Here is a 27,857-nt window from a genome sequence, read left to right as displayed (position 1 = left end):
ACAGAAACAAGAACTACAGTTTAGGTAGTGGTACCAAAATGCAGCTCTTGCCACACCCCCTGAAATGAGCCAGCCTGCAGGGCATAAGAAAAGGTCCCCTGGGGTCTCCACATGCCACTTGACGAATGGTATGTCAAAGGATGTGACAGAAGCAGCTGGGCAGGAGCAAATATTCCAGGTGTCCCACCTGCCTGGAGCTGGCACCTCCAGCCTTCCTTCCCCCTCTCACTTCTGAGCCCTAGTGGGGAACATGTTTCAGCCATAGCCATCCATCACAGGGCTTGTCCAAAATCAAAGACCCGCTACCCTTTGTTAACATCATTTGGGGCATCCCTAGATTATCAGGGATCTGTTCGCCGGTCAGAGCCAGGGACCCTGCAGACTCCGCTGGGAGGATGTGTCATCCAGGAGGGACACTATTTTGATGAACCTGGAAAGATGAGACCTAACTGCCAGGTCTTCAGGAGGGTGCTCCCATCCCCACCTCATCCCAGCCCACCCCGCACAAGGACCTGTTTCAAAAGCAAGCAATTGGGCAGAGGGAGATAAAAAATAGAATTCGTATTCACAGCCTAAAACTCTCTTGACAGTTAGGGATCTTCATCAATATCTTCAACAGCCATGAGGCAGCATATAAACTTCTATGGTGGACAAGAACAAGGTTTTGAGTCAAGCAACCCTGGGTTGGAGCTCTATTCAGCAACCAATCTGAGCCTTAGTTTCCTCAGTTTCCAAATGAGAGAAAGAATACCTACCTTAGGGGATTGTCACAAAGACTTAAGTCAGATAAGGCATTTAAGGCCACCTAATAGCGTTTGGCACAGAGCAAGTCCACCACATATGGTAGTTATTATTATTCTCATAAAATTATAAGTTCCTGGGGAATTCTGCCAACAGATTATTGACTACTAAGATTATGGATTTTTAAAGTTATAGTTCTACCCTCTGTTCTTTAAAGCCATCTTTGATGTAAACAGAAATTCCGGCAATTTAGAAGCTCAGGTACATAGTTAAATCAATAACATATGCATTTGCCCACATTAATGTTTTTGTTTTACTTTTTAAACCTACCAAACAAACAAACAAAACAATTCTCTCTTTCTGAGTTATTATTGAGTCTTACCTCAAAAATAAAACATTGAATTTTTTTATTAAAAAGAGATTCATTTTCCTTTCAGGCTGCAGAGACACCCAGCTAGCCTCATTGCAAGAGATCACATTTGCAGTAACTGAAATGACAGATGCTGTCAGTGAAACTGAAGAGGCCTCGAGAGTATTGTTGTGGTTTGGCTAAATGATGATCAGATGAAATATCGTCAGTTGAGTCTTACCGAGGATGTCTTCACATTAGAGCTATTTGCAGAAAAAGCGACATGAAGTCAGCATGCGCTTGCTGTTTTTCCCGTGCATGTTTTTCATTTTGATATTATATCATGAACAGCTGTAAGGATAATGTTAATCATCCCTTCTGGAAACATTAATCACAGGGGTTTATTTATTATTTGGTTTAAGTATTTAAAAGTTAAAGCATTTCCAAGCTGTCACCGTTGAAATATTTCTAATATTGCAAAAGAGCAATTATTTCAGAGAGGCTGTTCTTACGATTTCCACTTAGGAAAGAAAATAATAACCAATGTTCTATAGGTTTGGTTAATAAGACTGAAAGGTGCATTGGGAATGTTGTTGTTGTTGTTGTTTTTTTCACTGAGAACCAAAAATGTAGCCATATAAAAATGTAGCTGCAAGTTTGGAAAATGTACGGATGATTGACTTGGGGGTTATTGATATGTTAGAAGTCCTGTAGATTTTGCAGCACTAAAGGAATAATACCCTATAGTCATATGGGACTTTACAAAATGTTTTCTGTTTTTATCTCAACCTCACAGTTGTCCTATAAATTAGGCATTTGTAATGCTACAAGTGCATTGGTGAAGAAATGGACAGAGTTGTTATGGCTTGTACAATCAGCCAATTAATTGGTTTTAAATAATTGATATGCCAGGCACTGTACTATGTTAGGCAGAACTTCCACTAAGCCAAACTGTGTGAGTTAGGAAGGAGAAGGCAGGCGCGGGCCTCTTGGCTTCACAAACTGAGAGAGCACTACGTTTCAGCACTCTCACCTCCCAGCCAGGCAGCTTTGTGCAGAGCATAGCCCATCCAGCCATACAAGAAGATCCCAGTGCTAAGGCTCAGGAAGACAGCAGTGGAAAAAACAGGTACAGTCTTAGCCCTCCACAGTTTATAATCACCTAACTAAAAATGTTACAAAGGAGATGATGCTTGGAGGGGTGCAGTGCATCACTCCATAGGTTCTTGATTTTGCCACAGAAAAAAAAATTGCAGAGCAAGTCCAAAATATAGTTTAAGAAGGAATTAATTAGAACGAAAAGGGGCACACTCAAAGAAAAGCATTGGTGCCTTAAAAGAAAGAACACATGCTTGCCTTTGATAAGAAGCTTTATATACTTTAAAAAAAATTTTTATTATAAAGATGTGGGGTACATTTCAGAGTTGGGTATATAAACATTGATCATGCAAGTACCCTTGTTGATGAGGTATGCCCCTCCTTCCCCTAGCAGTTTCCCTCAACTACCAATTCCACCCCCCCTCCCTGACAGTTTCCCACTATTGCCAATTACTTTCTTATAGCATTATAATTGTTCAAGGTCCATTTATGAGTGAGAACATATGGAACTCTGTTCTTTGTTTCTATGATAAGTCACTGAATATGATCGACTCCAAATCCATCCAAGTTGCTGCAAAGTCCATATATTTGCCCTTCTTTATGGCTGCATAATATTCCATCATGAATATGTACCACATTTTTTGTATCCAGTCCAGCTTCGATGGGCAACTTGTTTGGTCCCATGTTTTTGTTATTGTGAATAGAGCTGCAACTAACATACAAGTGCAGGTATCTTTTTTGAGAATGATTTGAGTTCCTCTGGGTATATTCCCAATAGGGGAATTGCTGGGTCATATGGAAGGTCAATTTCTAGTTCTTTCAGGAATTGCCACACTGTCTTCCAAAGAGGTTGCACTAGCTTGCATTCCCACCAGCAGTGTAGAAGTATTCCTTTTGCTCCAAATCCTTGCCAGCATCTGTTGTTGTTTGTTTTATTAATGATGGCCATTCTTACAGGGGTTAGGTGGTATCGCATTGTGGTTTTGATTTGCATTTCTCTGATGATGAGTGGGGCTGAGCACTTTTTCATGTGTCTGTTAGCTGCCTGTATATCTTCTTTTGAGAAGTGTCTATTCATGTCTTTTGCCCACTTTTTAAAGGCGCTGTTTGTTTTTTTCCTTTCGGCGCGTTTGAGTTCCTTGTAGATCCTAGATGTTAGGCCTTTGTAGGATAAACAGTTGACAAATATATTTTCCCATTCTGTGGGCTGTCTCCCTGCTCTCTTGAGGATTTCTTTTGCTTTGCAGAAGCTCATTAATTCTTTTGCTTTGCAGAGGCTTGATGAGGTCCCACTTGTCTATTTTATTTCTTAAGGTATTGGCTTTTAGGGTTCTGAATAGGAATTGGTTCCCGGTTCCAATTTTCATAAGGGTGTCTCCTGAATTTTCTAAGATTCTTATAGTTTGAGGTTTTACATTCAGGTCTTTGATCCATTTAGAGTTAATTTTTGTATGGTGATAAATAGGGGTCCTGTTTCAGTCTTCTATATGTGGTCAGTCAGTTTTCCCAGCACCATTTACTGAATAGGTTCTCCTCTCCCCAGTGGTTGTTGTTGGAGGCTTCATCAAAGATGAGTTGGTTGAGGAATTGAGGCTTTGAGGAAGCTTCATATACTTTTACAGCAATGATTAAGCAAACCATGAGCTAAGAGTAGAGTGCTATAGGCATCTGGTCACAAGATTTGATTACCATCTCTTAACTTTTTAAGGTTACAAGGATCTCCTAAATAATTAAAGTTACAGTCTAACTAGATTTGGGCCTTTCTTAGAACATCATATCTGTGTTTGGAGTAATTCGTTATAGTTTCTGTGATTTACTGCACAGGTAGTTCCACATTCCAACACGCAAAGTAGTCAGGTCTGATATTCCTGGTTGGTTGGGTGAAGGTTGTGTACAGATAAAAAAGATGTCTGAACACTTACCCTATTTTAAAGTAGACTGGCTTTAAAAACCTGCCTAACTCCTTCTAAACTACGTTAACTGTACTTGTCTCAGAACAGAGACACATATTTTGGATACCATGGTCAATGCATTCTCTCCTATTTTATGCCTTTTTAAAAAAATTTATGTTGGTTTGCTGTTGGTGCTGTGTGTGTGTTTGTAGCTTATTCTACTGAAGTCTATTTTCTTACAGTTCTGGAAGCTGGAAGTCCAAAACCAAGATATCAGGAGGTTGTTTTCTTTCAAGACCTTTCTGGTTAATAGCTGTCTTCTTCTGGTGTTTTCACATGGTCTTTCCTCTGTGTGTGTCTGTACCCTAATCTTCCTGTTTTTATTGTAGTTTTTAAAAAATTAATGTTTTTGGTTTTGCTTTATTTAGTTGGAGTCTCACTCTATCGCCCAGGTTGGAGTGCAGTGGCACACTCATGGCCACTGCAGCCTCAACCTGCTGGGCTCAGGTGATCCTTCCACCTCAGCCTTCCAAGTAGCTGAAATTACAGGAGCAAGCCACCACAGCCAGCTAATTTTTTGATTTATTGTAGAGATAAGGTCTCGCCAAGTTGCCCAGACTAGTCTCAAACCTGTGGGCTCAGGCAATCCTCTCACCTTAGCCTCCCACAGTACTGGGATTATAGGTGTGAGCCACCAAGTCTGGCCTAAATTTTCTTTAATTGACACATAATAATTATGCACGTTTATGGGATATAGTGTGACATTGTACAATGATCAAATCATTAGCATCAAATGATCACTAGCATGTCCCTCATCCCAAATCTTTATCACTTCTTTGTGGTGATAACTTTCAAGACCCTCTTTTCTAGCTATCACTCTTAGTTTCTCTTGATTCTGTAGACCCAGGAGTTTCACTGCTTCTCTCCTGAATTCTGGTGAATTTAGGATGGTATTCTCATCTTTGAATTGTTTCTAGTTGTGCTTTTTGGGGGGATTGCTAGTTCACCATCTTGCTGATGTCACCATCTGATTATGTTTTGAAATGTGGGTTTCTCATTTACAGTTCAATGAATGAAGCCCAAGCAGACTGTGAACGCACAGCAAAGTCTCATAACCACTGCCCATTCTTCTTGGTATTCAGTGCCAAGTATTGCTTTGCTGCTTGAAAATGCACAAGAAATCTACATTTCTCAGATCCAATAAAACACTTATCAACTTTTCTTTTCCTCCATAATAAACTATGACAAGTAGAAAGTGTGAAAAAACAATCTTCCATTCCCATAAGGGCTTAAAAAGAAATTATTTAATGCAAATCTTAAGAGAGAGATGCGGCAAAACAGCTAATTATAAAATTGGCCACTACAGAGTCATACTTTTAGAAAATAGATTTAAAAGAAAAAACTATTTGAATGGACTTCATAATTGTACGTTTGGAAATGAGATCCCTGGGTGCTGAGAGGTTAGGATTTTTCCTGGAATCACAATAATAAGGAAATGTAAGAACGTTGAAGGAATTTGAAGCATGACTTTGTGGAAACTAGGTTGGGACCATCTCAAAGGAACAATAAAGGATTTTCTATTCCCCCAATGACCGTGCTTCTCCCACTTTAGATTCCTTTGATGTTCACATGGGGAGTGCCCCTTGGCAGGGCTCCATTGCATGTGCCATTTTCCCCCTTCCCACTCACAATAATGGAGTTATTTGCTCCCTGCAGCCTGGCAAAAAAAGCATCCCTCCTCCAATGATACTCTGTTGCTTTGATTTAGAGGTACTCTTTCGTGAGACAGGGTGACCAGCCATGATGGGTTCCCACACTCTGGAGACTCCATTAGGAAGTCATTTCTGTGTGCCTGCTTTCTGAGGCACCTGCCACTTTTCTGCTCTGGGAAGTCTTGTCTGCCTCACATGTGGCCAAAAAGTGACACCAAGTGATTAACGCAAATGGGCTTTGTCTGTGGTTATCTAGTCTGATACGAATATGTTCACATGTACACTGAATTGCTTGGTCCCTGACTCCCATTGGACCATGGACTGACTGGAGGACAGCAAGATGTGAAGAATTGGAACTTTAGAACCCATCTGGCTCATCATCTGCCAGAGCCCAGGCCTTGGACAAGATAACCAGCTCTCTAAAGCTTCAGTTTCCTCATCTGTAGAAGAGAGAGGCTAACACCTGCCTTCAAAAAAAAAAAAAAGACAGTAACAAGGCTTGCCCTGCATGGTTCTAACAAGAATTAAAAGAGATCATGACTGTTAGGTTCCAGCCACTACAGGGTTCAACAATTAGTAATTAAGATTGTCATCATCTCAGCCCTTGCTCTGGGAATTTTCTGGCAATCTTTCTAGGATCTGGGACTGGTTTCTATCAAGAAACAAAGGATTTCCTGTCTATCACTCTGTTCTTACCACTGTAGGCCTCCTTCCCAGAGGAGGCTTCAGGAACGAGGCCTGTGTTCCTCCATGGGATCAGACGGTACAATCGTCAGAGACAGGTGTCTGGAGTGTTACAGACATGAGCAGGCACAGAAGAGTAGCTAGGGAACTCGTGTGTCCACTCTTTCATCCTTCTTCTTTTCTCCAAGTTTCCTCCTTAATCGGAACAATATTCCTCCCAGTGCCCCTTTTTTGGTTTTAGTTTTTATCCTCAAAGCTGGGAACAGGTTCATTTGTTTGTTGTTTTAAAGGGATCTGTAAGGTTGCAGCAGGTAGAAAGGCCTGTGAAGGAGTTTGTGGCCTGGCAGAGGCTTTCCCTTTCCACAGCTGGGCATGGTCTGTGCAAGCAGCCTGAGGGGCCCTGCACACACACACGCACACACACAACAACAGTGAGGAGAATGGATTCTCTCTTTCACCTCCATCTGTCTCAGAGTCTTCCACCAGGGTCTGAGCCCTTCTATAGGATTCCCGGTCTCTCCCTCACGCTTTCACTTGTACTCTACTCCTTTGATTCTTTTTTGACTTTTTTCTCCCTCACAACTCTTTGCCTTGACTTTTTCCTGGGTCTTTCTTTGGCTTTGGGACCTCTCGGGCCTCATTTTTGCCTCTGGCCATGACTTTGCCCTGCCCCCACCCCTTTTATTCTACTACACAATCAAAATTCCAAAAATCCAGTCCTCTCAAGCTTGGGGCAGTGAGGAGGGGGAGGCAGTCCTGAGATCCAAAGAAATTAGGGGGCCCATTTGCTGTCCAAGAAAGTGCCAATGGCTCAGCTTAAAACAGGCCTTAGTCTCCCGGCTCCCCCTTCTCCCGTTCCCCGCTCCCACACTATCAATTAGAAGCAATGCTGAGCTAAATAACACTGTTCAGGGGACAAACCTTTCTAACTGGAAATCATTAGCTTTTTGCTTTTTTTTTTTTTTTTAATAAATCATGGTCTAAATAACCAAATAATGAATCTCTCACTAAGCAGCATAATCAATCTTCATAACCCACGGAAATACACTTTGGAAAGATTGCATTTTACTGCTGTTGAAAACCTCAGTTTCATCAAATAAGGGAACAAATTGCCATGCAGGAAATTATTCTTGGGCTAAAATATGCAATCAACACTTAGCTTCCCACCTGCACAGTCCTAGAAAGCACGTGGGGTAATGACATTTGACATGGGGCTTGTTACACTCCTGACCCAAGAGAAGGGTTTTCATATTTTCAATTTGTAATGTCTGGCAAGATTCCCAAAGTAATTTCCAATTAAAGTCCCTGGTACTTGTCAAGCACAAAGACATTGCCCAAAAGATGGAATAACTTCATTAGGGGGAGACACATTCACTTTGTCAAGTATTTCAAATGAGTGTGCAAATATTATGCCCCTTTCTTGTCAAAATACTATAACTCAACAAAACAAAGTAATTTTCTGTCCTCTAAGTAGACACAAGCTTAGGGGGAGGAGATAGTATACTTCATAACTTATCGGTGCTATTGCTCCCACTTTTGGGAGTGTCTGCTCCTTCTTCCCCATTTTAGCCATATTTGTTCATTGCCTTAGCTGATTCTACTTCCCCAGATGGTTTAGGGGCATGCACTTGACCCAAACTTAGCTAATCAGGGACCTCTAAAATGTTTCATACTAGACTTACTAGAGAAACTCTTTCCTCTCTGTTATGTTGCCATTAATATTGATCCAGAACTTCCCTAGAAGGAAACCCATAGAAGAGATACAGCCATTATGCAGAGAAACCCAAAGGCCAGGATCTGGGGTAGAGAGCTCTAAACACATTTGTACTCCTGTTTTCTACTGCCCAGAAAGTCAGCTCTCATTCTGTCCTTTTCACAGCAGGTTACATGAGCCAACACACTCGCCTCTTGTTTGACTCAAGTTCATGCAAATAGAATTTCTGTGTGCTTGCCACCACAAGAGTCCTGACTAATAGATAAGCAATACCAAAATAAGGATGAGTCAGCAGAAAAAAACTAAAAATTTTTAAAATATTTTCAGGTTTTCTTAATGTTCTTATTGATTCGATTAATAATAATATATTGTGTGTCTCCTGTGGATCAAATACTTGAGGTATAAAGATAATAAAAGATAGTTATAGAACTCAAAGGGCTCACAAACTGATAAGAGATACAGATACATAAACATCGTTATAGTAGAGGTTCATTGAATCATATAAAATGGAAGAAGCTATTAGCTGCACCAGGGCATTAAGAAGGGCTTCATGGAGGAGACAGCTTTGATGAGTCTTGAAGGGTAAATGCAATTGCAATAGGCAGAGGAAGGTGTAAGGATGTTCCAGGTGGACAGAGATTGTGCTAAGTGTAGAGGCCCAAGCACATGTGGTTAAATGTGGATGCAACCCTGGTACCTGGAAGAGAGAATAAAGGTGATAAAAAACGGACAAGAGAAGATAGATTAGGAACAGGTGATAAAAAGTACAACTTCAGTCCTTGGCAAGAAGACACCACCAGGTATGTGTTTTAGATTTTAACAACTTAAGAGCAGCCAAGCAAATGAATGGATTATAGAAGAGAACAATTAGAAATAAGAAGACCCATAAGAGAACACTTGTAATCCAATGAAGCATTGAAAAGGACATGAAGTGGGACTGTGGACGTGGGAATGAATGAGAAAGAATACATTTGAAAAGGATTTCAGAGGCAAATCACAGAATGTGATCATGACAGAAAGTGCAAAGAAACAAATAAAGCAGCCAGATGAACCTCCAGATTTCTAGTGTAAATGGCTAGTAGGTGGTGATGCTGGGATCTGGAAAGAGAAACAGAGGAAGGAAAAAAAATCTAGGTATCGAACTAAGCATTGTGAGACTGGATCTGATCTCAGCTCCTCCATCAACCAGGTATCTGGTCTTGGATACATTGCTTAACTGCCTTGTTTTCTCAACTATAAACTGCAAAGTCTAGAAAACTTCATCCCTGTGTTTCTTTCTAACTTGAACAGTCTGTGATTCCAAAGACAGAGCAAGACAGGTCTACAAAGTCTAGGAGCCAAAAACACAAAGTGAAGCAGGACATAATTGTAAGCCCCAAATAAGCTGCAATCTCAAGGGCAAAGGGTCCCTTTGATCTTGCTGTACTCAGAGGTACGACCCTAGAGAAAAGGGTCTTGGAGTGCGAGAAGTGTGTGCTATATCTTCACAAGAGAACCCTTCACAGAAGTCTGTCTCTGCGTTCTTTATAGCTTGAAGTTCTGTAAGGAACCACTCTCTTCTATAGAGTTGATACATGCTCAGATGGCATTGCAGAGCACTAGGAAAAGAATATACTACTCAGCAATGATGGTAGGACAACTGATGATTGCTGTGGAAAAATATGGAATTAAATCCATACCTGACACCAAACAAAACATCAATTCCAGATGGACCAAGGACCTAAATGTGAAAAGCAAAACTTTCAGAATCAAATAGAGAATATTTTTATAACCTTAGACCAAGGATGAACTTTTAAATTTTTTTTAATTTTGAAATAATTTTAGATATACAGAGGAGTTGCAAAAATGGTATGAGAAGTTCCTTTATATTTTTCACCCAGCTTCCTTTAAATTTAACACCTGATCAAATCACAACTGACTGACCCTGAAGAAATACAAAAGATTATCAGAGATTGCTATGCACACCTGTATGGAAACAAACTTGATAACCTAAATGAAATGGAGGACTTTCTGACATCACGCAATCTCCTAAGGTTGAAACAAAAATACATTGAGACACTAAATAGACCAATAACAACCCGGGAAATTGATTCTGTCATAAGAAAACTGCCTACAAAAAAAAACCCTGGACCAAATGACTTTCCAGCAGATTTCTACAAAATGTACAAGCAGGCAATGATACAAATACTTTTGAAAGTATTCCAGGCCATTGTGAAAGCTGGAACTGTCCCCAAATCATTTTATGAAGCTAACATCCACTGATACCCAAACCAGGTAAAGATCCAACAATAAAAGAGAACTACAGGTCAATATCCCTAATGAACATAGATGCAAAAATTTTCAACAAGATTCTTGCAAATCAGATCCAACAACACATTTCAAAACTCATCTACCATGACCAAGTAGGCTTCCTCCCAGGATGCAGGGCTGGTTCAACATCCACAAAGTCATAAATGCAATTAAATACATCTACAGATGTAAAAACAAGAACCGCATGATTATATCTTTAGATGCAGAAAAAGCTTTTGATAAAATTCAGCATCCCTTCTTGATAAAAACCCTCAAACACCAAGGCATAGAAGGACTATACCTCAAAATAGTAAGCATCATCTACAATAAACTCCCAGCCTGCATATTGCTAAATGAACAGAAACTGGAAACATTTCCCCTGAAAACCAGAACAAGACAAGGATGCCTACTCTCATCCCTCTTGTTCAACATTATGTTGAAAGTCCTAACTAGAACAATTAGACAAGAGAAGGAAATCGGCGTATCCAAATAGAAAAAGAGGAAGTTAAGTTATTCCTCTTTGCTGACAAATTGAACCTATACCTCAAAAACCCAAGAGAATCTGTCAAAAACCTGCTTTCACTGACAAAAGACTTTGACAAAGTCTTGGGGAACAAAATAAATGTGCAAAAGACAGCTGCATTCTTATACACCAACAACAAGCAGGCAGAGAACCAAATATAAAGCACAATCCCATTACAATAGCCATTAAAAAAATGAAATACCTCGGCATCTTCCTAACCAAAGAAGTGAAAGATCTTTCTAATGAAAACTACAAAACACTGCTCAAAGAAGTCCAAGAAGTCACAAACAAATGGAAAAATAATCCATGCTCATGGATAGGAAGAATCAACATTGTTAAGATGTCCATCCTACCAAAGGCAATCTACAGATTCAACGCAATACCCATTAAATTACCAACATCATTCTTCTCAGAACTGAAAATTACAACACAAAAACTCATATGGAAAACAAACGACCATGAATAACCAAAACAATCCTTAGCAAAAGAAACAAAGCAGGAGGTATTACACTTCCAGACTTGAAACTTCACTATAAGCCTACAATAATCAAAACAGCTGGTATTGGTACAAGAATAGGCGTTCACATGAAACAGGACAGAGATTCCAGAAGCAAAACCTCAATTTCTCATATCCAATGGTACAGGATAGAGATTCTGGAAGCAAAACCTCAATTTCTCAACCAACTTATCTTCAACAAAGCCTCCACCAACAACCACTGGGGAGAGGAGAACCTATTCAGTAAATGGTGCTGGGAAAACTGGCTGACCACATGCAGAAGATTGAAACAGGACCTCTATCTATCACCACACAAAAATCAACTCTAAATGCATCAAAGACCTAAACATAAACCTCAAACTATAAGAACCTTAGAATATGCAGGAGACACCCTTATAGAAATTGGAACTGGCAACCAATTCCTGATCAATTCCTGATCAAAACCCAAGTGCCCAAGTCATAAGAGATAAGATAGATAAGTGGGACTTTATCAAACTGAAAAACTTCTGCAAAGCAAAAGATGTACTCAAGAGATTGAGGAGACAGCCCACGGAATGGGAAAAAGTATTTGTCAACTGTTTATGTGACAATGACTTAGCATCCATGATCTACAAGGAACTCAGACGTTCTGAAAGGAAAAAAACAAAGCCCCATAAAAAAGTGGGCAAGAATAGACATGAATAGACACTTCTCAAAAGAAGATATATGGGCAGCCAATAGATACATTAAAAAGTAGTCAGCTTCACTAATCATCAAAGAAATGCAAATCAAAACCACATTGAGATACCACCTAACCCAAGTAAGAATGGCTATCATTAATAAAAACAAACAACAACAGATGCTGGCAAGGGTGCAGAGAAAAAAGAAGGCTTTTACACTGGTGATAGGAATACAAACTAGTGCAACCTCTTTGGAAAACAGAGTGACAATTTCTAAAAGAACTAGACATTGATCTTCCATATGACCCAGCAATCCCCCTACTAGGAATATACCCAGAGAAACACAGATCATTCTACAAAAATGATACTTGCACTGCATGTTTATCGCATCACTAGTCACAATAGCAAAAACATGGAACCATCCATGCTGCCCACTGAAACTGAACTGGATGAAAAAATGTGGACATTTACATGATGGAATATTATGCAGCCATAAAGAAAGACAAATATATGGACTTTGCAGCAACTTGGATGGATTTAGAGTCCATCATACTCGGTGATCTATCACAGAAGCAAAAGCCAGAGTACCACATTTCTCACTTATAAGCAGACCCTGGACATTTACCATAATACTATAAAAAAGGGATGGGCAGCTGCGGGATACTGCTGGGGTAGTGGAGGAAACACAACATCAACAAAGGGACCTGATCTCAAACCAGGCAAAGTGGAGACCAAAGGGAGGCCCAAACTTTATCTGTATGATGACCACTTGTATACCTAATCCTGAATTGTACTCCACATTTTTAAAATATAAATAAATAAGTAATGGTACCGTGGTATAATTATCAAAACTGAGATATACTATGGTATAATACCACTAACTACAGCTGTTATTTGAATTAAGACAGGATTTCTTAGGACACAAAGAAATCCTCCAAACATAAGAAAGATTGATAAATCCATATTAAAATAAAGAATTTTCATTAATTCTCATAAAGAAAGGTCAAAGAGAAGAAACAAATGGATGTCAATATTTGCAACATATATAAATAATGACAGATTTGAATCAGAACTCAAGAACAGTAAAAAGAGCTTCTACAGGTTAATAAGAGGAAGGCAAATAACCTAAAAGGAAAACAGGCAAAAGATGTGGATAGGCATTTTGCAGAAGAAGAGATAAATGTGAATGGTCTATAAACATGCAAAAGATTACGTAGCCTAATAAATAATTGGGGAAGTACAAATTAAGACCTCAAGACCAATAATAGCAAGTCATTGAGAAGATGTATGCACAGCAGTACATCTTGCAAAGTTCTAGCATGAGCAGCCAGAGTTACTGATATCAAAATATATTCCGTGCAAGTGTAAGTCAGTACCACCACTTTAGAAGGCTATGTGGCATCATCAGAGAAATTCGGCCAATCATGTGCCAGAGCCCTGCCACTGAAAGTGTTGTTGGTGGACTCACAGCATTGGCATCATATCCAGGACTCCCCCCGGAAGAATTAGACCAGAATCTGCATTTTAACAAGATCCCAAACTGATCTATATACTCACTGAAGTTTGAGAGGCCCTCATCTAGAGGGCTGCTTGCTCACAAGAACAGATGTGTAAGAGAATGTCTGCAGCCCTGTTCACAAAAACCAAAAGCAAGAACAACATAAATGCCCATCGACAGTAAAACATATAAACAAATTGTGTATAGTTACCCAGTGGAATATCATCTAGCATTGAAAGTGAGTGAACTCCTATTAGATGTCATAAGAATGAACTTTGGCTGAGTGTACTGGCTCTTGCCTGTAATCCCAGCTCTTTGGAAGCCCAAGGCGGAAGGATTGTCTGAGGCCAGGAATTCTAGACGAGCCTGGGTAACATAACTAGATCTTGTCACTGTTAAAAAAAAATAAGATAAGTAGTCAGGATGAACTTTAGCAACAAAGTATTGAGAGAAAAAAAGCAAGCCATAAAAGATCACATACAGTATACCACCACTGTAGTATAACAAAAACACAAGCAAAATCAAATACTATACTATTCAGGAATACACACATCCTTGAGAAAAAGTTTTTTCCCCAAAAGAGAATACAATTATAAAGAAAATTTGAGACATTGTCGATTCTGGTGGCAAAGCACAGGGATGAACAGGGGCCATGTGCACCTGGTGTGGACAACAACCAAGTTCCTGGGTTGGGGCAGGCAAGGTTATGGGTGTTCATGTGATTATTGTGCTTTTAATATATATTATTTATAGTCTCTTTATATACTATTACTTAATTTAAAAATCGTGTTTTTAAAAAAAACTTCCAAAGTTCTAGCATGCACAGCAGCCAGAGTTTGGGCATGAAAGAGTCCACTGCAAAGGGACAATGCACAGGGGAGCAGGAAGAGATGAAAGAAAGAGCAAACTAGCGGTAATGACAGTTAAGGTGTAGATACGTTGCAAGAGGCATTGATGGCATTTGGATATTTGCTCTCTCCAAATCTCATGTTGAAATTTCCCATGTTGAAGGTGGGGGTTAGTGAGAAGTATCTGGGTCCTGGAGGCCATTCTTGAGATAATGAGTAAGTTCTTGCTCTATCAGAACTCTCTTGTCTCTCTTGCTCCTCTCACTCATCATGTGACACACCTGTTCCCTCTTAGACTTCCACCATGATTGTAAGCTTCCTGAGGCCTCACCAGAAGCAGAAGTCACCACTATGCCTCTTGTACAATCTGCAGAACCAAAAGCCAAAACAAACCTCTTTTCCTTATAAATTATCAGCCTCAGGTATTCCTTTATAGCTATGCAAAATGAATTAATGCAGACATGGAACCTACATGAAAGAACCAAGAGCCCAGACAATGAACACAAGATCAGGGGAAGATAACCATCCATAAAGCAAAGGCAGTGTGGTGCTCAAAATTATGACCCTGCATTGGGATTAGTCAGATAATACAGAATGATACAGGATGAAAGATTCACCTAATGATGCACACCGAGAGAGTAAGGCATATGGAAAGCAGCAATTCTCAAACTCAGCTGCATATTGGAAACATTTGGGGACTTAAAAAAAAAATTCAGCCACGCCAGTTCCACCTCAGAGATTCAAATTTAGTTGACATAAGATACAGTCATTATATTGGGAGCTTTAAAATCTCCCCCAGATGATTCTAATGTGCAGCATTTTTTTTTAATAGTGTAACTTCTCTTTCAAAAGCACCTGTGTGGATCACAGCTATTATGCCACAATGTCTAGGGCAAAAATAAGAGCATATGAGTCCATAAAAGTGTGGGCCGCAACCAGAACATTTTGTATAAAATCACACAAAAGGATAGAACAGAATAGCATTAGGTGTGCTAACCCAGGATTGAAGATGTGAGGACATCATGCAATTGTGAGGTCGTCCTCAGGAATAATGACATCTCTTCCCTTTTGAGCAATAGCTATTTTACACGAGGTTTTCTCAACAGTGGCACTCTTTACATGTGGCACCATATAATTATCTGTCATGGGGGACCATCCTGTGTATGTAGGATGTTTAGCAGTTTCCTTGGTCTCTACCCACTACATACCTATAGTATCTTCCCAGTGTGACAACCAAAAAATGTCTCCAGGCATTTACAAATCTGTTGCCTGAGCAGGCATCCAACTGGATACCTGAAGGCCAGTCTTCCCTGGTAGGCTGAACTAACCTTTAAATGTGATTTTCTTGTTACTCCTCACATTTTGGGTGAGGGCCAGGAGAGCAGAGGAAGAGGGTAAAAGCACAGCATTCCCCTAAGTTAGTGAGTCACACTTCCAGAAAGCTTCTCCCTTCCCCTCCCTTTCTCTGCCTAGGGGTTGGGTGACAAAAGTTGGTTACTTATGATAGCCTAGCCCTGGTCCGTCTCATGCTGGGGGGTGGTTTAACCCCAACTTGGGGAGGTGGTAAAGCCTCTTGCCTCCAGTTTGGGGCCCTGGTGACCATTTCTAAAGAAACAAGGGAAGTGCCTCTCAACATTCTGCTACCAAGGTAATTTTTAAAGCTTGCTCAAGATCCTTGCACCAGGCATGTTTGAGTAGGGGCGTCGCACAAGTTAGCCTGATATATTAACCTGTCTGCAAAGCAGCCTGTATGCTTCTAATTGTTGTAAAATAAACATAGGGCTCTGAGCTTGGGGGTGGCTGGGCTTTGTCAGGATCTAGGCTGTACTTGCCCACATTTCCCTCACCTCTGATAAATGAGCAGAGGGGCCCAGAATATGAAACTTTGCTTTCAACAACAACAAAAAATACAGTAGAATTTGAATTTGGAGGTCTCATCCAAATTCAACTGCAAAATGATGTATTGTGCTGCCTGGGAATAGCACTGAAGCCACTATACCCTTGAACTGTTTCCACTTGCACACACACGCACAGGTAGAGCAATTCCCACCATCAGGAACACCCTGGTAAAAACAAATGAGAAAGGGGGGTTCAGGAGAAGAGAGGTCATATCAGCAAAGGGGAGGGAGAGGCCAGTGAGCTGGAGCATCTGGGGAGGGATGGATGGGTGCAGGTGTGAGCCTTGTAGGATGAGTGAGAGTTGGAAGGGATGAGGAGAGTGAAGAAGCCATTCTGGGAAAGACTGGAAGATCTTTGTTTCAAACTTCAATTGTTCCCAAAATGTCCATTGTTAGGTAGTTGCGGTTTTTGATCCAAGATCCAATTAAGATGCACACATCGTATTTGGTTCTCATATCTCTTAATTAGCCTTTAATCCAGACGAGCACCCCCATTCAGTAGGCATTTTAAAGAGGGCCTAAATTAATCCATAGAGATTTGGTCCCATTGGGCAAACAGGGCTAAGAGAATAGGGTTAAGACAAGGTAGCTATTCAGACATGTTGGGGACACTGTCGGGATATTTGAGTGGTTCTAAATGCTAAGTCAGCTCGCACTTTGCAGTAGAACAAAGAAAGAACTTAGAAATCATCTGGTCTAATGTCTTAATTTTACAGAAGAATTGCCTGAAATCTTTTTTGAGTCATCTTATAGATGAGAAAACTAAGGTTCATGGAAGCAGTATGACTCGCATATTATCATTTCCTTAAAGAAAAGAAGACAGAGTCTATATTAAAACCTACATCTCCTTAGACAGCACTGAGTCGCCTGACTTCCGTCAAGGGCTCTCTTCACCTCACAGAGAATTCATTGGATTCAGGCACCAAGTTGGGGATGCAGGAGACATTTCCTGGCCACAGCTTCACAGTATGACCAAGATGGCAGATGCTAACTCAGAAAACACTCACTCCCTTCAGGGTGAAGACAGGTGAATAACAGCTGAGGAGGCTGCTGTAGCTGCCTAAAGCCCCCGTGAAGCTGGAGGGATGTGTCAGGAAAGCTGTCTGAAGCGTCCCACATACCAGGTCATTTACACATGGCCTACAGTTTCCGTTGGCAGGCTGCACTACTCCAAATCTCAGATAATTGACTTTGGACAGAGATTTACATGGATTTTTTTTTCCTTGCCCAGAAAAGCAATCATCTCCCAGGGAAAGAAGAACTCCGGTCAGCTGCAACCCATACACTCCTCTTTAACCTCACAGGAAAGAACATTTCTCAGAAATATCCATCATTAGGGCCAGGCCACAGCAATATTATAAAATAGCCTCCTCTACTGTCTTTAGTGTCTTCTTTTCTGTACGGCCTCTCTCTCTCTGTCCAGGTGCCCAATGCTGACCAGGCCATACTCTTATTCTGCCTGCTGTCTCTCCAAAGCAGTGTCAAAGCTACAAATGATCTTTTGCTTTTCTCCCATTGATTCCCATTTGTTCAATTTTCTATTCTTCAGAGAGAAATGTTATGAACTAATTCAGGCGTAAGTGATTGGTAGGGTGATTTCTATTCTTGAAGAAAAACTTGTAGAGAAACAAGACCTTTGAACCTAAAGGCACGTGAGAGATAGTCCACCTCAGATCCCTTTACTCTCTGTTCTGTGAAGCCCTTGGATTCTGCAGAAATGCTCCTGGGGCTGCCATCAGGTTAAGAGGGTTCTCACACATTCTGCCCTGCCGCCAGCACATCTCTTCTGCTTCTATCTAAGGTACACATCAAAGTTCCAACCATAACTTCAGAGTGTTTTGCTTCACAAATGAAAGTTTACGAAACCATCATCAATGCTACAGCATGAATAAGCCTTGAAAACTTTCACTAAGTGAGAGAAGCCAGACCCAGTGGACCACATGCCATGATTCTATCTACATGAAATGTCTAGAATAGCAAGTCCATAGATACAGAAAGTAGATCAGTGGTTGCTGGGGGTTGGGGAGAATAGGGAATTGAGGGTGACTGGTAATGGGTACAGGATTTCTTTTAGGACTAATGAAAATATGTTGGGTTAGATTGTGATGATATTGCAGTGCTATATGAATATACTAAAAACTTATAAAGTGTATACTTTAAAAGTGTGAACTTTACAGTATACAAATTATATCTCAATAAAAAATGTTAGTGACCTGATCCAATCCTCTTCTTTTTCAGGTGAGAAAACTAAAGTCTCAGAAAGATGAAGAGACCTACTTACAATCTGCACACATGAAAGGTGCAAAGCCCAAAGTCAAAAGTGAGTTCCTACTCAAATCCCAGGCTTCATGGGCAAATTTCAAGCAGATGATAAAAAAAGATTCCTGTGTCCCTCAAATCACAAGAACGAACCAGCAACCTGTCTTGCCTTCACAGAAGACACAACCTGAACAGACAGAACAATGGCTCCGCCCCATGTCCCTCCCTCCTGTAAATGTACTCATGCAGTAAAAAGACATTGCTGTAGTGGGAAAACATATAGGACCCACAGACAGAAGGCCTGGGATTGGAACTGACCCACCCTCATGTGACTGGAGGAAAAAGTACGGGCCTCACCAAGCCTAGGCCTGACTGCAGAACCACATCTTCTCATCAGCTGTGCACTGCATAACCACCAGCAAATCACTTTACTCCATAGGGGGCTCCTTCCCCATGAAGTGAGGTTGATAATAATAATAATGCCTTCAGAGAACTGAATATGTTAACAAATGTGAAGTTCCAACATGGGCATTATCATTTTTATTACCATGAGAAGATGCTTCAACAGGGCCTCAATGCCCAAGGGCTGTGTTCTATTTTTTTTAGCAACTGCCTCTCAGGTAGAGATTTCGAATTTCATGTTAGAGATGTCCTAGATCCCTGCCTAAAAGAGAAAGGGCTGGGGAGGGGAGAGTTTTCATAGAAGAACATGACTTGCTTCGGGATATAAAAAAGTTACACTTTTCAACACAGAATCAAACAATCTCTCTTCCCCTTCATTCTGCCTTAATTTTTTAGGGCTGTGGCAAAAGAACGGAGGCAAAGAAAAAAAGTCTGACAAGTCAAATTCCACAAGGATCTGGGGATAGTGTAGTGACGGGAATACCCTGAAACCAACCCTACCAGCTCTTCTGGCAGTGCATGTGTACCCTCGTGTTGACCAGGAAGCCTGGCCTCATGAACCAGCACCAAGAGAATGGGGATGTTGGGCCAAGGCAGCACTAATCCGTGGTTCAACCAGGATGTCTTGGGGCCCCAGAAGCCCAGGTAGGGTGGGAGGACAGCAATGCCAGCCTCTCTTGGGCAGCAAAAGCCAGACTACAGAGTAGAACCCAGAGTGACAGAAGCCAGCAGCAAATGACAGCCTTTGCTGATTCAAGAGGGCAGATAAGAAAAAGTGCTACCTGAAATACTGAGAACGAGGCTGCAAGATTAGGAGGATGTGGCAAGAAATGGAATTTTTCTTTCATAAGCAAGTAGGGACTGAGAGTCAACAGGAAGTGAGTACTCGTGTTGTTGAAACCTTGTCCACATTCACATCTGAGAAAGGCCTAGGGACATTGTGGTTCTTTGCCATCAACCTTTTGATTAGAGCGCAGAGGCAAGAGTCAAATGGGAGAAACTAAATGGCAGGAAGTGTAGAGCACAGACAATTAAGGGAACTGATCAGGGAAGTCTTCAAAAAGATGGTGATGCCTGAGTGATACTGGAAAGATGGGAAGACATGCTCAACAAGAAAAAGTGTAGAAGAAAGGCCCCGAGTTGACAAATTCTGTGTGTGGGCAATCAGAGCATGCTGCTGTTTAATTGAGGAGAAAAGAAGAGCTGGGTTCCTGAGATGACTGATAGTGGTGGGAAGAAACTAGCACAGAGATGAACTTGACTTAACCCCAGCAACCTTCAGGACCAGCACTCTGAATTGCCCTCTCAGATATAACAGGAACTAACAGAGAAGTGCAAACCTCTACTAAATTCTTAAAGTCCCCAGAAACTTTCCCTGAAGGGAAGAACAATAACCTCCATCCACACGGTTTTAATCTACAGTTCTAGGAATCAGTTGAATGGAATCATTTATATCACTATGAGGTATCTAATAAGAATCCACTAACTTTAAGGAATTCTCCCTAAGGACATGTGCACATAGCCCCAAGACCTCAATTCAAAGGATGCACCAAGGAATTAATTTTCGGAAAGGGCCCACATGTTCAAGCTCCTGACAATCTGATTTTCTTATGAATATGAACAGGGGGACAAAAGAGAGAACTAAGAGCATTTTCAGGCATTGTGTACATGTTTTTTGAATAAACAAAGGGAAAAATCAGACTAAGACTCAACTGATGCCTTCACACCATAGATTATGAAGCCTTTCTGTAGCAGCCACTCATATCATGACATAGAATATGCCACTTGGGCCCTCATTAGCTGCAAAAAGAAGACTCTCAAAATAAAAACCATACCTCATATTTGGGAGTTGAGAATGTGGAAAAATCTACCCTGGCTACTTTGGCTGTCATTCAGTGAGCTTCAGTTTTTAGTAATTTTGTGGCAATTTACACTCCAGTGTTTATAAAAGTAAGCCCCCAAATTCCCATATAACTTACATGACACAAAAGCCCATGAAGTTCCCAAGAGAAAATGTCTCTTTTTCCACTGGGGCAGATGACCAAGAGAATGGAATTTGCTCTCAGGTTATAGGGGAGAAAAGAACCGCAGAGATTTGCCCAGGCTGAGAAGGGTAGGGGATTCTCTTTCCATGGCAACCAATGTCAAGGCTCCTACCAGAGAGGGACCATCAGCTACAAGTCAAGCTCCCTGAGGACAAGAACTGTGTACCGCTCATTGCGAATGGACCTCCAGTGCCTATCATGTGCCTGGACCATAAAAGGTGCTCAACAGATGGTTATTGAGTTCATGCACACACAAATGGCTGTGATACAGTATTATTTTCAGATACATATGCATGCCCATATGAAGTATTATCAATGTGTTGGACCACTGTATACTTGGTGTTCAGCATATAATATACTTGGAGTATGTAAGGAGTGGCATATGTTCCTCTGCCTGGGAAGAATGCAAGTCAATCTCTTTCATTTTCAAAATGTCGGTTTGACTGCTTGAATGTGGATCTAAAACATCTGGAGCCACAGAAATTCAGAACTCCAGGCTCTTGTCTGAAAAATTAACTAAGAACTGACAGCAATCTATAGCTTGCCAAAGATTCTTTTGAGACATTGGCTCTCTCTCAGAGACAATGCAAGGACATAAAAACAGAGTTTCATTAGGACCCTCAAACTCTACCTCTATGATGATTTTGTCTATACTATTTAATAGGGTAGTCAATGGCCACATGTGACTATTGGGCAACTTGAAATGTGACTAGCCCAAATGAAGATGTGCTATAAATGTAAGACACACACTAGATAGCAAAGACTTTGCATGAAAAAATAGAACATAAAATATCTTATTAATAAATGTTTTATGCTGAGTATACACTGAAATGATTAAATATTGGATACATTAGGTTGAAAGATATATTTTTAGAGTGATTTCACCTGCTTCTTTTTACTTTTTTAATGAGCCTACTAGAAATTTTTAAATTAAAAATATGATTCACAACAGCCAAAAGGTGAAAGCAACCTAAATGTCCATTGACAGATGAACTGATAAACAAACTGTGATTATACTCATACAACAGAATATTATTCAACTTTAAAAAGGAAGGAAATCCTGGCACATGCTACAACATGGATGAACTTGGAATACATCAAGCTAAGTGAGATGAGTCAGGCACAAAAGGACAAATACCATATGATTTCACTTACATAAGGCACCTAGATTAGTCAAATTCAGAGAGATTGAAAGTAAATGATGGGGCTAGAGGTATGGAAAATTACTGTTTAATGGGTACAAAGTTTCAGTTGGGAAAGATAAGAAAAGTTCTGGAGATTGATAATGGTGATGGTTGCCCAACAATGTTAATGTACTTAATGCTGCCAAACTGTATACTTGAAATTGGTTAAAATGATAAATATTATGTGTATTTCATAATATAAAAATTAAAATAAAAAGAATACAGTTAACTGAAAAAAACTTTTAGTGAGTTCCAAATATAAAGAAAATCATTTTATTAGATTTTTGGTTTCCAAGTCAACAAAAATGTTAACTCGTGGTTTCTCAAACTTCAACTCAAGTATTTCTCTACATTGAAGGACTCTATCATTGATGATGTAGCACAGTTTTCTAGGTCATAAAAACAGAAATTCCAAGACTTGCTTTGTGGTACAAAGGAGCCAAGGCTCCTGGGTGTGCCTGGCTGGGTATGAACAGCATGAGTGAAGATCTCTGATTCAGAGCTAAGGAAAGAGAATTGTGCTGTTGTTGTTTGCAGGTTATACTAAAAGAAAGGAGAGAGAGGAGAACAAGGAGGGTCATTACACGGTTCCAGCCCTACCAAGTCTCTTGACACTCCAGAGGGAAGAAAGCAGAGTAGAAGGAAGCGGGTGTTGTCAAGAGGAACTGGATGAGACTCAGCAAAAGCAGTGCTGCTTTGAGGTCCAAGTGACAAATGTAGCACAGAGCAGGGGAGAAGTCTCCTCCCTCTCCACTTAGGCACTCACACCCCTATGAGGCACAGCTCGTGGGAGCAGAATCTACTCTGGGCACAGATGCTGGTGTTGCCATAAGCAGAGATTGAGTCAGGGCCAGGGAAGGGAAGAACATGGCTGGAACCACGCGGGGACCACAGATGGCAGACTGGTATGTGGCTACATGGAAAGCTTCTCTTTGTAAAATCACAGAAATATTTGGAGGGACTTTGTGGGGGACTGAAACACTCTTAGGAGTATGTGAGGAAACAGAAATTCCATTATTGACATTGATGTTACTTACTTTGTCATCAGACTGGTGGTACCTGGGAGAGAGGTTATGTTACATATGTCCGCCAATGATACCCTAGTTTTGCTCTAGAGGGAAAAGAATCCCATAAATGCCAGGGAATGGTCTGGTAAAATAAATTTAAGTTCCTTGAACAAACAAAAATCCAAAGGCAGGATGATTTAATTCAGTTTGAAAGGTCTATAATAAATAACAAGGAGGAAATCATTATCCAAAGGGATTCTCCTAAGAAATGGCTCCAAAGCAAGAAGCTAGGGGCATTTTTCCCGGGAAAAGAACCATTGAGAGAGAAGGTGGTGAACCCTACATGTGACCCTGCACCCCTGACCATATCCAATAAAACCAAAGATACTCATTCCACCTAGCACGAGGGCAGCAAACCCATGGGCAATGGCCCAACTTGAAAATTTTTCAGGAGCAACCATATTGCAAATAATGCAAATCAAAACTAGCCATTCGCAGGAGAGTTAAAGCAAAAGTACACATTGCGTGTGCCAATACTGTGAAAGAGAGGGAGCTCTGTTTGTCACCCCATATTTCCTCACTCCCATCCAAGAGAAGAGACAGATCTTCTTGAACACTTCCAGGACACTGATTGGACCATGTTTCCCAGGGAACCCCATCCCTGTGAGTCAGAAGAACTTGTACTTGACACAGCCCATCTTCTCTTACTCCCAAGCAAAGTTAACCAGGGTCTCTCCCCAGTGTGGGGAGAGATCTTTCTAATCTTTCCCTATTCTGCATGGAGCATTACTACCCTTTTGATCTCCAATCCATACTTCTAAAATAAATTTGTTGTTTAAGCCATCTAGTCTGTGGTATTTTATTATGGCAGCCCTAACAAACTAAAACAGGAGATTATCCTGGAGTATTTGGATGGGTCCAAGGTAATCACCAGGGTCTTTCTAAGCGGGGCATGAGGGTCAGAGAAGGAGAGAGATTTGTGGATGCTACCTTGCTGGCTTTGAGGATGAAAAAAGAGATGAGACAAAAAATGCCAGAAACCTCTAAACACTGGAAAAAGCAAGAAACAGATTCTGCGAGAACCTCCTAACAAAAGGCAGCCTTTGATTCTTGCCAGCACTTTGATTTTAGCCATTTTGGACTTCTGACCTCTGGAATTGAACGATAATAAATTTCTGTTGTTTTAAGCCACTAAGATTATGGTAATTTGCTATACCAACAGTAGGAAACTAATACACATGGATTTGATGCTAAAGCCAAGATGGAAATTCAGGTTATCAGGAATCTTTTAAAGAGAATAGGCAAAAATGAGTTTGTCTTTCTTCTTGTTTTAAAGCTGTGGGGTGCAATTCAGGATTAGGTAAACAAGTGGTAATCGTACAGATAAAGTTTAAGGCTTCCTTTGGTCCTCACTTCACCCGGTTTGAGATCCACTACCCTAATTGATGTTATGTGCCTCTCCTCTTCCAGTTTCCGCTTACTAACAATTCCTTTCATATAGTATTATGATAAATGTTCAGGGTCCACTTATGAGTGAGAACATGTGTTACTCAGTTCTTTGTTTCTATGATAGACCACTGGGTATTACAGACTCTAAATCCATCCAAGTTGCTGTTAAGTCCATAATTTTGTCCTTTTTATGGCTGTGTAATATTCTGTTGTGTATATGTACCACTTTTCAAAAAGGAGTTTTATATATAGCTGCAAGTGAAAAAGAATGGTCAGCATGTTATTCAGATGTAGTTCTCTACTCTTTCAATGATATCTTAATTGCTATTGTTTTAGATAAACCAATATTCTCATCCATTAGTCATGTTATTTAACCAATAAAGAGTGCCTTTTCTTCAGGTTTTTTCCAACTATGCTTGAGAAAAACATGGAGAAAAATCAGAATAGAATCATATATAAAAAGTATACTTCCCCACAGATACAGTCTTCAGGATGCATCATAAGCAATTTTTAGTTGTTATTAGTAGGCAACGTGAGTTCAGACACAGATCTGTCCCTTACTAGCTGTGTTACCTTGTATCTCTATTTTTCTCCATGAAATGGCGATAATAACGTGATCATATACAGAGGGGATCAAAAAACCCAGAATTTATTTATAAAAAGTTATGTATTTATTTTTAGAAGTTTAAACTTCAGTCACCTTCAAAGTACTCTCTGTTTGATGCAATATACCTATTGAGACACATTTTCCCACTGCTCAAAACAATTTTTGAACTCATCAATATTGATACCTTTTAGTACTTCTGCCATTTTTTGATTCACCTCTTCCACATCGGCAAAATGTTTCCCTTTGAGAACTTTTTTCCCTCGGAGAAACAAAAAAAAGTCACTTGGGGAAAGATCAGGTAAATAGGGAGGGTAGGGCAGGGGGTCATGCTATTTTTTGGTCAAAAACTGTTGAACACTCAGCGTGGTGTGGGCAGGTGCACTCGTAAATTGCCCCTCTTGAAATCAGCAAACGCACTGAAAGAATCTCAAAAAAAAATTCACTGAAGCTGAGTACAGCCTCTCACAATGCAAGGTGGTACTAATGGGTTCCTAGAACACTTACCTAGTGGGAGAAACCTGTACTACAAGGGGCCCACGCTCCAAAAAACAATTGTTTTGTTTCTTGTTGTGGGGGGGAGTTGGGTCCTTCCTCCTATGTCCTAAAAGAAGTAAATGTTGGCAAAGCATTGATTGATTGATTGACTGATTGATTGAGACAGAGTCTCACTCTGTAGACCAGGCTAGAGTGCAGTGGTACAACCATAGAGCTCACTGCAACCTTGAACTTCCGGATTCAAGCTATCCTCTCACCTCAGCCTCCTAAGTAGCTGGGACTACAGGCAAGCACCACTATACCCAACTTGGCAAGGCATTTAAAACAGTTCCTAGGCATAGTTAGCACCATATGAGTATTTGCTAAAAACATTTTTCAAAATAAAAATGCCAGTGAGACTACTTTAACCAGTTAGCAACCTTTGTATTAACATGCTATCAGACATAAATCTTCCTAAAATGTAAATTGATCACAGTACTTTCACGCTTAAAACTCTTTGGTCATTGGCAGTGGTCTAAAACTGGCAATCCCTGGCTGGAATCCAATTTACAGACATGAGTTATATACATGTGTTTGCATGCACATACTGTTGGGCCAACTAAATGAGAGACTTCACATCAAGTAAATTTCTGACATTCCTCAGCAGTTCAGATCCATCCACATAGGGCTTAACTTCCTCCAGAACAACAACCTCAACTGGAGCTACACAGAAGCAGACCCGCTCAGGGGCAGTGCCAGAGCAGTACAGTCAGTCATAGCTCCCTCCACTCTTTGCTCCCTGATGCTCAAGTGAGAGTGTATTGCCACAGATGAACCCATTCATGCTGGGATCTTACGGTGTCTTCTTATAGTGGAGAAAATTTTCTTGTCAAGAGTGCAAGAAGTAGTTTACAAGGGTCACATTTATGGAAACATGAGAATGTATAGTTCTTTGTAGACATGAAATTTTTTCCCATGCATGTTATAAACACATTGTGTCAGACTGAAAAAGTATAAAGATGCCATCTCTTAGACTGAACCTCTTCATTCACTGTTGCTTTATTCTTTGCTGCCTGGTCACAGTAGACATTCGGGTTTGTGAGCCCTGATCCACAGGATAAAGCACCAATATTTGGCCTAGGATGTCAGGCCCTTCATGACGTCATCCCCGTGGATCACCTATAATTTACTTCCTATCCCCCCTGCAGGCACGTGCGCAGGTGCGCACGCGTACACACACACACACACACACACACACACACACACACACACACACTCTATATACAACAATTTGGACTATTTTTGGTAGTGTGACTCCATGTCTTACTTTTCACTGATGTCTTATAAATAGAACATCTAGTCGCAAAATCGATATTTTAGTCTGGTGCTCAATCTTAAATCACTAGTATTCATCAGCATTATACATTCCAAAATATCCATGAGAAAAAGATGATAACATTTGGTTTAATCAAGTAACCAAAATCATTTTGATGATAAATCAAAGCTAGTCAGTCCATCAAGAACAAAAAATGTCTACAAGTCTTCAAGCATAATTCATCCTGACTACAATACTGTAAAAAACTTGCATGAGAAGTACAAATATAATCCCACATGCCACACAGCAATCAAGTAAACTGACACATACTATTATGAATTGGAAAATATATGTGACAGTATATATTTTGAATAGTATTAATAACATGCTGACATTTCTTCCTAGAGGTTCAGGCTGTGTATATATTACCAGAATCATGTTAGCCCAAACAAAATTGATCCTGGTTGAGGGCAGATCTTTACTTGGTTGAGAGTTCAGAATAAATGGAGAGGGTGCTGAAAAGAATTTTCTATTTAATGGATATCTGTGGGAACAAGAATATGGTTACTAACAATGCTATACACATGTCAGATCCTTCCAGGCAATGGAAGAGGCCCTGAACTGAGAAGGGGACAGCAGAGAAGAGAAAGAGGAGGTCTGTCCAGGACCCTAGAGGGTTAGCAAAATGTTGGAGTGTGGAAGGAACAGAGCTTT

Source organism: Carlito syrichta, unplaced genomic scaffold (assembly GCF_000164805.1).
Source record: "Carlito syrichta isolate Samal-C Ts95f unplaced genomic scaffold, Tarsius_syrichta-2.0.1 Scaffold303305, whole genome shotgun sequence".
Taxonomy (NCBI): domain Eukaryota; kingdom Metazoa; phylum Chordata; class Mammalia; order Primates; family Tarsiidae; genus Carlito; species Carlito syrichta.
Note: the sequence above shows the minus strand (reverse complement) of the source record.